General features: G+C 35.7%; 1 pseudogene; it reads left to right on the plus strand.

Annotated features, from left to right (window-relative positions):
• The window catches only part of LOC148566923 (uncharacterized), a 72031-nt pseudogene that overhangs the window by 19840 nt on the left and 35859 nt on the right, over positions 1 to 16332 (plus strand).

A 16332-nucleotide genomic window follows, 5' to 3' on the forward strand; every position in this document is an offset into this window, starting at 1 on the left:
TATAGCTTAATTGTTGAGAGCTTGGAGTAGCTTGGTTGATTTGGCGCATAATTTGGACACTTGGGTCGATTGAGAAATATTAGGTGAAGGTTTGGAGAATCGATTGAGGTTTGGATCCATCCGGGGAGGAAACTCAAATGTTAGGAAACTGCCGTCATTAAGGTATGTGTTTGAGTTTCGGGTAGAAATTGTGTAAAGTTATGTAAATGTCTAGGTTAATTTCTCCTAGGATAGATTTGAATAAAATTGTATGTATTTGTGATTAGTTGGGTGAATGATAATTGTTACTAATTGTTCAGAATTATGAATTCAATGTTATTGAGCTTGGAATGAGCATATATAATTGAGATTGGTTGTGATATTATAATATGAATGGTATTTATTGAATTATGATAATAAATTGATGAGTTGGTGAATTTTAGGCCAAAGGCCATGATAGGTAAGTCCGGGTAAGTGTGATGGATTGGAATGTGTGAAGTTAGTGTGATTGATGTTTGAATTGATAATTACTGAAATTGGTGATTGTATGAGTAGGAATCGATGAACGGATTGATAAATTAGAAAGTCAACTGTTAGATGTTGAAGGGTTGAGAGGTAATAGAAGGGAATTTCGTAATGTGTATAAATGCTTGGTATTGAATTTTGGTATGGTTGGTTTGGTTGGAATGAGAGTTTTTGAGAACTAGAGGAATTTTGGTAAAAACATATTTTTAACCAACTTCAACGGGCCAAAACTTGGTTTCCGGACCCTCAATTTTAGTGAAACTGGTTTTAAATAAAAAGTGGGTCCGTGTAGTTTATGACGTTCAGACGGAAAATGATTTTTTACGAAAATGTTATGCGCATTTGAAGATTGGATTCAAAAACTAAATTTCTGCAGCATAGAAGTTTTTTGGAAAAACCTGTATGCTCATGTACGCGGAGATGTCATGCGACGCTAGCAAACTTCTCTGTCCCATATCCTTGCGTACGCGGAAGAAGATCACATACGCGCTCCTGCCACTTTTTAAACCCTCGCGTACGCGAGACCTTGTTTTGCTGAAAATGTAATTTTTGAGTTTTCAAGCTTTCTTCTAGCTTTCTAAACCTCCGTAACTATTGTTTAAGATCTCCTAGCTAATGTTTAGGATTTGGGACGAGTGAGAGTGTACGGGGTGAATTAAAAAGGGTGAGATTGAGATATGATGATGATGGTTTATGATTAAGGTATAATGAGGATGGTTATGAGATTGAGAGAATGATTATGATTAAAATATGATGAGGATGGTTATGAGGTTGAGATGTGCCTGCTCGGGTAGATGCAGTGGCATGATTGTACTTGCTCTGAGTTAAGGTTTGAGCTTTTTGGGTAGATGCGGGCATGGTGGTTTTATCCCGCCCACGGTGAGAATGGGGGTGTTATCCCGCTCACATGTCAATGGAGTTGGTTAATTTCTAATGAATTAAGGTTAATAACTGATAACTGATTGCCTGGGTAGTATGCAAGGGTTAGGCCTTGTCCCACTTGTTCTGGGTTAAGTGAGGACAGTGGTTTAATCTCACTTGTGGAGTAATGAATTTGATGGATTAATAAAAGAACCATGTTGATATTAGACACCTGGGTAGTATGAAAGGGTTGTGGTTCGTCCTACTTGCTCCGGGTTAGTATTTGGAATACCTGGGTAGTACGCAAGGGTTGTGATTCGTCTTACTTGCTCCGGATTAATGATTGAGACACCTGGGTAGTACGCAAGGGTTGTGGTTCATCCCACTTGCTCCAGATTAGTATTTGAAACACCTGAGCAGTACACAAGGGTTGTGGTTTGTCCCACTTGTTCCGAGTTAATGATTGAGACACCTGGGTAGTACGCAAGGGTTGTGGTACACCCCACTTGCTCTGGGTTACTATTTCAGATGCCTGAGTAGTACATAAGGGTTGTGGTTTGTCTCACTTGCTCTGGGTTGAGTTTGTAAACACCTGCCTGGGTAGTATGCAAGGGTTGTGGCTTAGTCCCACTTGCTCTGTGATGGTGTTTTATGTCCAGGTTAGCTACCGGATGTGTTGGGTTCTGGCAAAGTAACCGACAGGTGAGCTCATACCCAGTAGGACAGACATGCATCATATGCATTTGATTGATTTATTTAGGTTTGCTTTTTATCGTGGCTTATCTACTTGTACATATAAATGACTATATGCTAATTATTTACTTGCATTTACTTGTGTATTACTTGTTTGTCTTGCTTGTGTTTGAATATCTGAGAGGTCCTTTATGCTGGTGTCGGTTGATGTTGAGGGCTGTTTTGTTTGGAGATTGTTACCACTACTGAGCAGATGGTTAGGTTATTAAATTTGCTGAATATGAACTATTGAGTTAATGAGAGAATTGAGGAGTTGTACTAGAAAGAGTTGAGAACTCGAAATCACTGTATATGCTGAGACTATAAATTTGAAAATAAAACAGATACTATTAAGATGAGTTTTGGGCTTGATAATGACTTACTTAAAACACATTAGATTAGGGATTTGGTATAGCTGAGATTAGCCTTTCTACCCGGTTCGGAAAAGAGAGAACCTTAGGCTTGGATCTTGTCTGATGGAGTTTAGGATTGTCTAGTGGGTTCGTGTAGTCTTCATATCATTTCTATTTGGAACTTTTGCCCTGCTGAGAACCCTGTAAAGGATGATGTTTTCACCCATTTTGAAAATTTTTACTTTATAGATACAGGACGTGACACACCTTGCTTAGCGTGCAGGATCTACTTTTGGAAAGCGAAGAATACTTTTGGGATTTATATTATGTACTTAGATTATATATATTTTCTCCACTTTTGTATATTTACTTGGATATCCCTCTTAGAGGTCGAGTTTAGAGAACCAGGATTTATGTTTACTGTTTATCATACTTTTGGGTTTGTATATATTTGTCTAGTTGGCCTTTTCTTTGTAGGTCAAAACTAGTACTACTTATGTATTTATATTTCAAATTATATATATTTTTCCTTATCTCTTTTATTTTCTCAGTTATGCGCTTTTACTCTCAACGCTTTGCGAGTGATACAGGCTTCTTTTGATTATTCTTTCTTTACAGGCTCCTATAAACAAATATTTCTTCAAATACTTTGTATATATTTTATTTTTAGAGGTTGTAATACTTCACCACCTTTGATTTACGACTTAAGCATAAAGCTCTGCAAGGTAGGGTATTACAATAAGAATTGTGACAAACTTATAGCCATGGCGTGTTGGGACCCTTCAAAGCCAAGATATGGTACCAGGCTAGAAACAGAAAGATCAAAACCTCTAAATGTAGGAAGGGAAGAAGATTGTTAGGAGCGAAATCTCAGTGAAAACAATGATGTGCATGAACAACAAGCACGAGGAATTGAAGATGGGAACATATACAATTCGGAGGAAAATGCCGAAAACTAGCGGGTAATAAATCTCTTAGAGATAGAGGTTACATAAGAAAAAAATAAGGTTTCAAGAGATAGAAGAAAATGGCGGCAAAAAGAAGGATGATGTGAGAGTAGCTATTCCACTGCCACAAGAAAGGTGCTTAGAAGATTGGGTCTTGAGCCTCCTTAATCTCCAGAAAACATCTACATGAAACCTACAGGAAATAAAAGGAAAAGGGGTTACAAGAAGAAAAGAGACACAAAAGAAGAAGCTGATGGATAATGAGGATAATATGCCTTCAGAGGAATGGAACTATGCTGGGCCAGCCAAGTAGGCAAGGTCCATTCCCACTCACTCCAAAGGAACAAGGCCTTCAAGAAACAAAAAAGCATAAGGAGGCTACTAAATCATCACTACATAAAAATCTCTCAAGTGGACTGGAAGCATTACTAGCCCTTCTTCTCAGTGATCAAAAAATGCACAAGACCCCACAAGGTAACAAAAACCAAACTAAGCTTTTCCAGAATTACCAAACAAGGTCGTGGAGACAAGATGAGAAAGGAAAAATGAAGAATGACAAGGTTCTAAACTTAGAGGACAATAATAAAGATAGTCTGAGATGGGTTATGAGAGAAGAAATAGGGAAGTGGATGGTGCAGATTTTGAATACCACAAACTAACAGGCAAGTGTACCGGGTCGTACCAAGTAATAACTCAGGTAAGAGAGTGTCGATCCCACGAGGAATAGTTGAGTGATTAGGCTAGTTAGACAAACTAAAAAGAGTGGTTTCAAGTTCATATAGCATAAAACAGTAAATCAGAGAATGCAAGAAAGCAAATGGTGAATGGTTGGAGAAAATAGTATGAGAAAATAGTTAAGGCTTTGGACATGTTTAAATTTCCGGATTAATAATTCTTATCAACTACTTTAATCATGCAAAGATTCAATTCATAGCAAACTTTAAGTGATTAAACCCTAATTCCTTAGTAATTTAATCTCATCTAACTCAAACAACCGCCAATTCCTTGGTCAGTTAATTTAAATTAGAAGATTAAGTTTAATTCTAGTTTATGAGCCACACAAACCCTAAGTACTGAAAAATGAGGCGATTATATATCACATATCACGTTAAATTCAGATAATTAGAGAGTTGTGAGGAATTGATTTCAAGTTGTAATTCTAGTGATATAACTTTTCCATGATTCAACAAGAATTCAAATAGAAAAAGATTTATCTTCCAATATACTCTAATTCCTAGGATGAAGAACGAAATCAATCCTTGAACTTAAATCAGTGTATTGATTAAGAGTAGAATGACAATGGTATTAATCCATTAAAATAAACAGAGCTCCTAACCTTAATAATGGAGGTTTAGTTGTTCATGGCTCATAGAAAAATCTTGAATTCTAAAAAGTGTAAATTGCGAAATATGGAAGAAGAAGAGGAAGAAGAGAATCCGAAGGGCTGAATCTTTTTTCTTTTTATATCTAATTCTAATTATTGCAAAATAAAATTCTAAAAACCCTAAAAATTAGATTTTCTAAATTTAAAAATTAAATTAAAACCCAAAGAAGTCTTCCATGGAATTTTGAGACACGGGCCAGGTGCCAAACGCTGAGCAGTGGCGTTTAGCGCCACCGAACAGAATGCAACTCCAACTCTTCAGGACATCTTCACAAGTTACGAGGCATTTAGCACCACCTTCACAGCACCATTGCACAAGTTACGAGGCACCTGGCACTAGACGCTGGGTCGTGGTGTTTAGCGACAGCTTCACAGAATGCTTGCATGAAGTACGAGGCTTGTGGCGCTAAACGCCAGGTAGTGGCGTTTAGCGCTAGCTTGACAGCAATAATTTTCTCCTTTTTCTTCTGCACGAACTCTGTCAAACTCGCCTAAATTTTACCTGAAATCAACAAAATAGAAGTACAACTCAAAGTAGCATTCATGATAGCCTAAAATACCAAAATGTCATAATAATTCATCAAATTCACATCTAAATTACTAGAAAAAGATAGGAAAGATGCTCACGTATCAGTGGACAAAAGAGAAAAATCAAAAAGAGAAATAGGCATAACTTAATAGGAAGAAGCATACTATGTAGAATTGACATCTGATAAGTAGAATGTTGAGTCAGAGGCGAGCAACCAAGTGAATAACAACTTGAAAATTTGGGAGAAAATCTTGAGCATGGGAACGAAATACAACCTGAAGATTAAGCATAAGATAGAAGAATTAGGAACCACGAAGCTAACTAACTTTAGCTAGGAAGAGGATCAAGAGTCTAGAATCAACTAAAGGAGCAAGGCAGAATGTAACACCCTAGTATTTTAAAACTAGGCCTAAGCCTTATTTGGATTATATTGGTCGTTGATATTCAAACATTTGTGAAAATTTTAAAAAAATATAAAATCTTTATATAAAATAATATATATATATATATATATAAATAGTAAAATACTAATTTTTTATTAGAATTGTTACTAGTTGCAAAATATAATGGATCTAGAGATACTATCATGAAAAACAGGCGTGCTAAACTATAAAAGCACAATTAATGACAAACTTTACTCATATCAAATAATCATAAAAGAGAAATATTATAGCCATGATGAGTTGAGAATTGGTGTCGATTTGGAATTTCTCTCAAAATAAGATCACTTCGTTGTAAGCATAGCCAAATCAACAACTAACTCTCAACATCAAATTTAAATCCTAAAGATAGTCACAACACAAAATAAATTATAACCGAGAGTATTTGACTCCCGGGTTGTCTTCCCTAGGAGTTGCTATGAAATGCTCTGTTATTGGCTAGGAGAGAATTGAGGGTTGGGAATGCAAAAAAGAGCAAGTACTATAAATGGCAAGAATTTAAAGTGAAAGAAGGTAACTTAGCATGCAAGAAATTAAAAGTCAAAGCAATTAAAGCAAGAAAGGGAAATTAAATGCAAAAAAGAACTCTTGGTAAGAAGTGGGTAATTAAGGATTCCTATCTTAGTTGTGGACCACAAACATGGTAATTGTGTGTGGATTAATCCCAATTAGTCAACTCTACATCAAGGATAAGTCAACTAGGCATAATTAATCTCAATTTCTAAGTCCTAAGTCAACACTATATGGTCACTTAGAGTCAAGGGAAACCAAATTAATTAACAACCCTCACACAATGTGGAATGGACATCCACCACTCAAGTTTACCCAATTATCCAATTTCTCAACCAAGAGTGTGAAAAACTAAGCAAAAACCCAACCAAGCATTTTGTCAAACACTTGGTGGGCTGTAAATAAAACATGGTAAAATGACAAGAAATAATAAATGCTACAACTACCAAGGAAGGAAAGTAAAGATAACAACTCAATAAAACAATAAAAGGCATGAAAATATAAATTTCATTAAATGTAAATTAAAATAACAAGAGTGTTCTTAAACATAAAAGTGACAAAAATGAGAAATTAACAAGATAACTTAAGAAAATTAAGACAATAGAACAAAGAAATGTAGAAGAAACTAGATGAAAACAAGAATTAAAACTAGAAATTACAAGGAAATTAAACTAAAAACCCTAGGTTCTAGAGAGAAGGAGGAGCTTCTCTCTCTCTAGAAAATGAACTACATGACTAAAATCTAACCCTAATTGCTCCCCCCTTTCACATGGAGTGAGGCTTTGCTTGATATAGGAAGAATCAACTTCAGAAAGTCCAAAAACTGGGCTCTGGAGGCCCAAAAATCGCCCACAGCGATTTCTATTAAGTGAGTCACGTGCTAGGACGTGTGCGTATGCATAGGATGTGCGTACGCACACATAGCTGTGTGGTTCTTGTGCGTACGCACGAGGGGTTGTGCGCACGCACACTCCAATGTGTGCTTCTCCTTTGTTTTCTCCATGTTTTCTCCCTTTGTACATGCTTCCTTCCACTTTTACCTTGCCAAATTTGCCTCTAGGATCTGAAATCACTCAACAAATATGTCATGGCATCGAATGGCATAAAAGTGGGATAAAAGTCACTAATTTAAGCACAAAATAGCATGTTTTCACATCTAGGCTCAATTTAGGGAGAGAACACAAAAGCATGCTATTTGGATGAATAAATGTGGGTTTAAGTGATGAAATCTACTCAAATCAAACCAAAATATACCGGAAAATATGGACTCATCAATTTTCCCACACTTAAATAATAGCATGTCCTCATGCTAACCACAATCACCGGAGAATGATCAAAGGATAAGCAATTTATTCAATGCAACTAACTACATGCAAGAAGCTATGCTAAATGCTATCTATATATATGTACACTATGGTTCTTATTTAGTTTGGCACAAAACAAACAAGAGATTCCAATTAATCCAAAACAAGCCTTAGGGCCAAGGCAAAAAGTCAATACACTATGATCAAAGTCCAAAGAATTGAATTGAGATTTTTAAAACTAACCAACAAGCAACTTGCAAGAAGATACAATATAAGGCACATGAACATAGAATTGAGCGATCGAACCTCCTCGGATGTGTTACTCAATTCGTTCAGTGTTTAGGGCTTAATCACTCAATTCTCTTTTAATCATGTTTCTCAAAGACTTGCAAGTCATCTAACAATCAACAATTATTCAGTGCATACATACAAATATCAAGAGGACTCATCCATGGATTGTAATGGGGTTAGGGTCAAGGAAGGGTGCATATGGTCAAGTGGACTAGAATTTGAATCTTTGATTAACCTAAACTTCCCACCTAACCTATGATAACCTATACAATTCAAAACTAATCTAACTACCCATTCTTCACTTTTTCACACACTCATGTATTCTGTTTTTGATCACCACACATATGCATTGATTCTTATTGAACTTCACTTTGGGACATTTTGTCCCCTTTTATTGGTTCTTTTCTTTTTCTTTCTTTTTCCTTTTCTATATTTTATTATTTATTTATTTATTTATTTATTTTTTATTTTTTTTCAAACTAAACTATATACAAGAGCACCAATGCATATAGTTTAACATAATTCATACATGAATATGTACCCAATTCCCAATATTTTGACAAAAATATAAAAGCACCATTTTATCCCAACCAATGTTCCCAAACTTCTCACACTTGAATTAAAAATACACTCACTAGTCTAAGCTAATCAAAGATCCAAACAAGGGACATTTTATTGTTTTTCGCTTTAAGGCTTGTAATGTGCTAAAATTAAGAACAAATATGTGTTTAGCATATGCTCAAAGTTGGCTAACAATAGAAGAAAAAAAGTAGGCTATTTAGGTAAGTGATCTTTTTGAAACAATGGCCTCAATCATATACATGCATTCATACACAAAATAATGGACATATAGAATCAAAAATATCAAAGATTACAATCATAAAAGGAGTTTATCACACAAGAACAACTTCTATGGTTGATTGAGAATATGCAACCATCAATTAAGGCTCAAATCTCACAAGGTATATTGTTCTAGCTCTTTTTCTATGTTTTATGATAAAGGATTTTTCAAGCAAGTTGAAAAATAATTTTTCAATTCAATCAATGGCATGCCCTAAAAGGGATTTCATGAAAATATCTTGTTGTTTTACTAAACTTATTCAATCTAACATGCACATGCAAGTATTTACTACCATAATACTATAAGCATTAAAGAAATATATACAAACAAACCAAACCAAACAAAGTGCAAATAAGAACAAAATTGCAAAAAAAAAAAAATTGAAGAAAAAGAACAAAAAGGATATTGCAAAGTGTCTAAGAGAAGGATTTTACCCCCTCGAAGTTGGCGATTCTCCCCCACAGTTAAATTGTGCACGGTCCTCCGTGCATGCACATGATCCAGGGGATGAAGGACTATGAGGCTCCACCTTCAGCTGCTGGGCTCCGGGGGCTCCGGTTGCTTTGTAAACAAATAAACAACAATTGAGGAAAAGTAAGATGTGTGTGGTATCATAAAAGGCAATGTGTGTATTCTAAATGCGCGCACAATTTAGAACACAAACATTGGTGGGGTAAAAACAACAACCACCTATTCAAAAGAAATAGCATGCGTTCCTCAATTTAGTATTCTAGGTTGCAAGTGAAGCATAATCAAAACTTAAGGCACAAGCAACCCTAGGTAACACAAAAGTGAATTGAGTATTTGATATTGGTTATTGAAATTGTGCATGTGAAAGTGCAAAATTGGTATAAAATAGCATAATAAACAACAACCAATCCATTAATGAACGAAAAACTACTTATTCATCACACTGCAATAGTCACAGGAAAAGTACTTGTTACAAAAAGTGATAAGCGTGATAAAAATCAAGTTAAGTCACTCAAACAAATGCAAAGCATTACCAAGGAACAAGTATCGGACATGTGATAAATTTGATATGAAAATCATGATGAACAAGTAATTTCAACCCAAATCACTTAATTAAATGTACTTATATAATTTGTCCTAGTTGTACAATCAAAACATGAGTATTCAAACCTACTAGGTACTAGTAAATTAAGACAAAGTATAAGTGCATTGGTGTAAAATTTCAAGCAAGAAGCAACCCAATCAAGCATCAACCAAACACTTGTATCTTATTTAATTAAAAATAACTAATGCAAAGATGAACATAATTACTAAAAGAGAAATAAAATGCAAACAAAACAAGGTAAAGAAAGTGGAGAAGAGGGCAAAAGCAAGAGAAGATATGGGTGGAAGGAAGAAGAAGAGAAGTAGAGAGAAGAGGAGTAGAGAAGTATAGTGGTAGGAAAACAGGGGCGTGCGTACGTACAGGTATGTGTACGTACGCACACTAGGTGAAACAGGGGAGGTGTGCGTCCGCACAAAGTGTGCGAACGCTCCAAGAAGAAGAGGAATTAAGAAGTGTGTGCACACACAAGGGTGTGCGCATGCACGGGAGGTAAAGAAATGGAGGGTGAGCGGACGCACAAGTGTGTGCGAGCGCTCTGAACAGAGAGGGGATTAAGAGTGTGCGTACGTACTAAGCTGTGCGCACGCATGGAACACTTTTTTTTTAAGGAAATGGTCATGTGTGCGTATGCACATAGGTCCGGGCGCACGCACAGAACGCGAAAAGAGAAGGGATTCACGCGCACAGGCTATGCCAACGCTCCCAATAGAGGGGATGCAAGTTGGCGTACGGACGCACAAGCCTGTGTGGCCACATAGAAAGCGCGGGAAAAGGGGTGTGTGCATACGCACAGATCAAGAAAAAACAGGGGAGCTCCCACGCACAAGTCGTGCTGGCGCTGCAAGCAGAGGGCATAACCTTTAGTGTGCGTGCGCACAGGTTGGTGCGCACAAATAGGACTCATAAAATCAGAGTTGTGTGCGCCCGCACAAGTGTGTGCGCATACACAGATGCCCTTCAAACATTCAAACATTCAAAATTTCATGATCACATACAAATTTACCTACTAAACTCAAAATTAAACTAATCTTAAGCAAACCAAAATAAGCAAAAAATGCAATTAAGCTAAATTAAAAACAAAGAGAGGATTGAAACAATGTTACCATGGTGGGATGTCTCCCACCTATGACTTTGGTTTATTGTCTTTAAGTTGGACTTATGGAGAGCTCTCATCAAACCTCTTTGAGTTCCCACCCAAGCTTGTATTTTCCAAGGCTTTTGAGACTCCAAAGCTTTTGCACCCACATTTTGTTGTCAATTCCTTTCATTCCATGTAGGTAACAAGCAATTGGAATTCCTAATTCCTATAGTACAATAGCAACAAAACTAACAATGCAATGGGTGAGAATTCATAGGATAAAAAGAAAATAAAAACCAAAGATAATAAGAACAAATAAGATGAACTCCTAAAACTAGCAAAAACAAGCAATCAACCAAAATAAGCTATTTATATATTAACATATCTACAATAGCCAAAAATAATACACCATTGCAACTCCTCGGCAACGGCACCAAAAATTTGATGAGTTGAGAATTGGTGTTGATTTAGAATTTCTCTCAAAATAAGATCATTTCGTTGTAAGCATAGCCAAATCAACAACTAACTCTCAACATCAAATTTAAATCCTAAAGTTAGTCACAGCACAAAACAAATTATAACTGAGAGTATTTGACTCCTGGGTCGTCTTCCCTAGGAGTTGCAATGAAATAGTCTATTATTGGATATGAGGGAATTGGGCGTTGGGAATGCAAGAAAGAGCAAGTACTATAAATGGCAAGAATTTAAAGTGCAAGAAGGAAACTTAGCATGCAAGAAATTAAAAGTCAAAGCAATTAAAGCAAGAAAGGGAAATTAAATGCTAAAAAGAACTCTTGGCAAGAAGTGGGTAATTAAGGATTCCTATCCTAGTTGTGGACCACAAACATGGTAATTGTGTATGGATTAATCCCAATTAGTCAATCCTACATCGGAGATAAGTCAACTAGGCATAATTAATCTCAATCCCTAAGTCCTAAGTCAACACTATGGGGTCACTTAGAGTCAAGGTAAACCAAATTAATTAACAACCCTCACACAATGTGGAATGGACATCCACCACTCAAGTTCACCCAATTATCCAATTTCCAAACCAAGAGTGTGAAAAACTAAGCAAAAATCCAACCAAGCATTTTGTCAAACACTCGGTGGGCATGTAAATAAAGCATGGTAAAATGACAAGAAATAATAAATGCTACAACTACCAAGCAAGGAAAGTAAAGATAGCAACTCAATAAAGCAATAAATGGCATGAAAGCATAAATTTCATTAAATATAAATTAAAATGACAAGAGTGTGCTTAAACATAAAAGTGACAAAAATGAGAAATTAACAAGATAACATAAGAAAATTAAGACAATAGAACAAAGAAATGTAGAAGAAACTAGATGAAAACAAGAATTAAAACCAGAAATTACAAGGAAATTAAACTAAAAATCCTAGGTTCTAGAGAGAAGGAGGAGCTTCTCTCTCTCTAGAAAATGAACTACATGACTAAAATCTAACCCTAATTGCTCCCCCCTTTCACATGGAGTGAGGCTTTGCTTGATATAGGAAGAATCAGCTTCAGAAAGTCCAAAAATTGGGCTCTGGAGGCTTAGAAATCGCCCCCAGCGATTTCCATTAAGTGAGTCACGTGCTGGGACGTGTGCGTACGCACACATGCTGATTTCCTCTTGTGCGTACGCACGAGGGGTTGTGCGCACGCACACTCCAATATGTGCTTCTCCTTTGTTTTCTCCATGTTTTCTCCCTTTGTACATGCTTCCTACCACTTTTGCCTTGCCAAAATTGCCTCTAGGACCTGAAATCACTCAACAAACATGTCGTGGCATCGAATGGCATAAAAGTGGGATAAAAATCATTAATTTAAGCACAAAATAGCATGTTTTCACAATTAGGCTCAATTTAGGGAAAGAACACAAAAGCATGCTATTTGGATGAATAAATGTGGGTTTAAGTGATGAAATCCACTCAAATAAAACCAAAATATACCGAAAAATATGGACTCATCAAGCCACAATTGTAATCACTTAATAAAGATAAAATTAGACACGCAAAAAATCTTAATTCTCTTAATTTTTATATCTATGACTAAAACAATCGCCTATTCTTCCTCCTTAATATGAATTTGGGTAAGTTCTTAACGTTTTGTATCTACGTTCTTGATATCTCACTCCTAATAGTGCACTCGTCTTTTCACTTCAATCAAACAATGTATTGCTTTATACTGCGTCGTTTCTGAAGATGGTACGAAGTGAGGGGTGAGAAACAAAAGTTTCTCAGTAGTTTATCTAAATGGTATCATCGTATTCATCCCAACCACTCCCAGTTTTAAAATAAAAATAGTGATGATGCAATATTATTCAATTATTATTTCCAAAAGTCTTTGTTAGTCAGAGTGGTGTGACTTTTAGATGCTTCTCATTTACTTATGTTATAACATATGTGACACATACTAAATGCCTATAGCGTTAAAACATATAGAATGCAAAATCATCAATAATCTTGATTTAATTTTCTTGTAGGTCATAAAGCAAGGTAAAATAAATAAGAGATGATGGTAATCAGTGGCTAAGAGAAGGGGGGTTGAATCTTAGCCCCTTTTAACTGAATATTAATTTCTGATTTTCAAAGGAACTTCAGGAGATTTTTCTGCTTTTGTCTCATGCTGTGTTGAGAGACACTTTTGTTTTTTCTCGTGCCAAGTTGAGAGATATTTTTGTTTTCTTCTCTTGATTAATAGAAATAGAGAAAGGAGTAGAGAAGAAGAATTGACACCAGATATATCCTGGTTCAGCCAATAGGTGCAATGTGGCCTACATCCAGTCTCCATCACAATAATTATGGAATTTCACTATCTCTTTTTCAAGATTACAAACACCAATTCTCCCTAGGATCTACCCAATTCTATCTGAGACAAGTTCAGATTCTAACCCAACCCAACCTGAACTTGACTAGGATTCACCCTAGCTTTCAACAGCAAAGTGCTCACCCAACTTGCAAGGGAACAAGTCCAGATTCTAACCTAACCTGAACTTGACTAGACCTCAATCTAGCTTTTAACCGCAAAGTGCTAACCCAACTTGCAAGGGGATCTCCTCAGGATCATGACAATAAAACAGAAATACATACAAAGAATTTCGTCATAACTATGGCTTTTTCTTTAACTCTCTCCCTTTTTTCACTCATTGGTTTTTTCTTACAAAACCTCACATTTTGCCTTTTACCAATGAAACACAAACAGACTAAACTGAGAAAAAGAAATATCTAATGAAAGCCATGAAGGAGAAGAATAAATAGCTCAAAGAGCTACGGAAACCCAAACATGTGCTTTCACTCTTTGCCTCAATCCTTGGCCGTTCTCCCTTATTATAGAAGGGGAAGCTTCCAAGGTTGAAACCGGTTCAACCAACCTAGTAACTTCTTCTCCAACACAGACTAAGTCACGATTTGAACAAAAAGAAGAGAGAGGGAAAACCGAAACTACATGCATGTACTTCTCTCAACCTCTTTCATCCATTTTCTTCAATCTTGACCATTGATCTTGACTTTGGCCCCAAGAATTGATTCTGACCATTGATGACCTTCTGGCCTTGGACAGCTTCAAGCATTCCATTTTTGCTTCTATCTATTTGAGACTCAGAGGCTATCTTTTTTCTTTGATAAACAAAAATGGAAGTGAACTTTTGCAACTGAGATCTTTCTCTCTGACAGAGGCGGATTACTTCTATTTTTGACAAATAAAATCTTGAGTCCCTTCTTCAAATTATGCCTTCAATGGCAAAAATCTTGCTTTTGTTTTTTCAGATCTTCACCTTTGAAGAGAGATCTTCCGTAGCCCTTCTACTTTATAGCCTTTTTCTTCATAGGCTTCTAATAACTTCTTCTTGCTTCTATCTTCTTCTCTGACAAATGATATGACCGAATGCAAAGAGAGAGGAGAGAGAAGAGACAAAGCTTTCAAAGGAAGCATTCAAAGCACATTAAACTCAATTGAAATCTTACTTCCATTTTCCAAGACCAAAAGTAACGTATAAGGCTTTCAATGCAATTAAATCAAATTGAATTTTTACTTTCAGTTACCAAGACACGAAGTCACGTGTTAGGCTTTTGGTTACTTGAGGAATGTAGTAAATTGAGTTGAGATTTGGATTCCATGTGACCGAAGCATGCATGAAGTCCTTGGGCCAATTTTTAGTTTCATTGCCTTTTAGCCACTTGAAGTAATTCTTATTGGGCTAAACTGGGCTTTCATCACTTGGCTCAATTTTGGATTTCAGCCACTTGAATTAATTAATTTTTACACAAGGCTGAATGTTCCAATAGGAAACTAATTTCTTTCCTGCATTTAAAAAAAAACATCAAACAAACTATTGGAAGAAATTTAAACAATTAATAATATTTTAATAATTTTTTAATTTATATTTTAATAATATTTGCTCATCATTTCAGTTTTCCAAACTCAACAATCTCCCCCTTGATGGAAAACATTATTAAAACTGAATCGAAAAAATTAGGGTAGAAAACTTCCCTTTGAAGATTTGCAAATTTCTCCCCCTTTCTTTTGTTCAATGTGCTTCCCCTTAATGTGTGCCTGATTCAACAAGATATTCAAGAAAGCAAAGAACTGTATACAAGCTCCAAAGGATTCCTAAAGGATAGAGCATGAAACAATCAATGGATTAAAACAGAGTGCTAAAAATAGATTAAATTAGAGCATGAAACAGAGCACTAATCAATGGAATAAAACAGTTTCAATTTAGCACCTTTTCTCCCTTTTTCATTTTTCTCCCTCTTTTGTCATCAAGGAGGGACACATCATATGTCAAAGTTTGCAAGGCTCTTATCAATTTACAAAAATCATCGGCCAGCCTTGAAACATGCATGAATCAAAGCTAAACTAAATATTAATTAAAAGCTATTTATTTAAGCAGATGCTAAGCTATAAACAATATTCACAATTGGATCAAACTGCAGATTTTTAAACACAAATTCAAATACTAAACAGCAGCTTCAAACATCATCATCATAGATAAAAAATAAAGACAAACAACAACCTCTCAATTCATTTTTCTTTCTCCCTCTTTTATCATTAAGGAGGGACACCTGCATGGAAAAATAGTTCACCATATATGCAAAAAAAAAATGTAGAGTAGGTAAAAGTGTAAAGATTAATTTACAGTAACCTAATAGATTTCAACAACTAAAATCCAGAGATAGAACAAATACTAATAATAAGCCAATGCTTTAGAAACAGTTTTTTTCAGCAGCAATATTGTGAGCAGCCTTAATCAAAAGCTCAGTTACCAAAACCAAATAAAAGCAATATTCACAATCAGAGCAATATGCATGATCAGAGCTGCATGAAATAATAGTGTAAAAAAAATTGTAGCCAGTCTCAAGCATCATAAGTTCAACTGTTTCACTGAAACTATTTCAATTTATTTTCATACAATGCTTACTCCCCTTGTTGTTATTAAGAATAGTAAAACTGCATACAAAAATAGTTCAATATGCAATCC

The sequence above is a fragment of the Arachis ipaensis genome, chromosome B4 (genome assembly GCF_059453495.1).
Source record: "Arachis ipaensis isolate K30076 ecotype BB chromosome B4, ASM5945349v1, whole genome shotgun sequence".
In the NCBI taxonomy this organism is placed as follows: domain Eukaryota; kingdom Viridiplantae; phylum Streptophyta; class Magnoliopsida; order Fabales; family Fabaceae; genus Arachis; species Arachis ipaensis.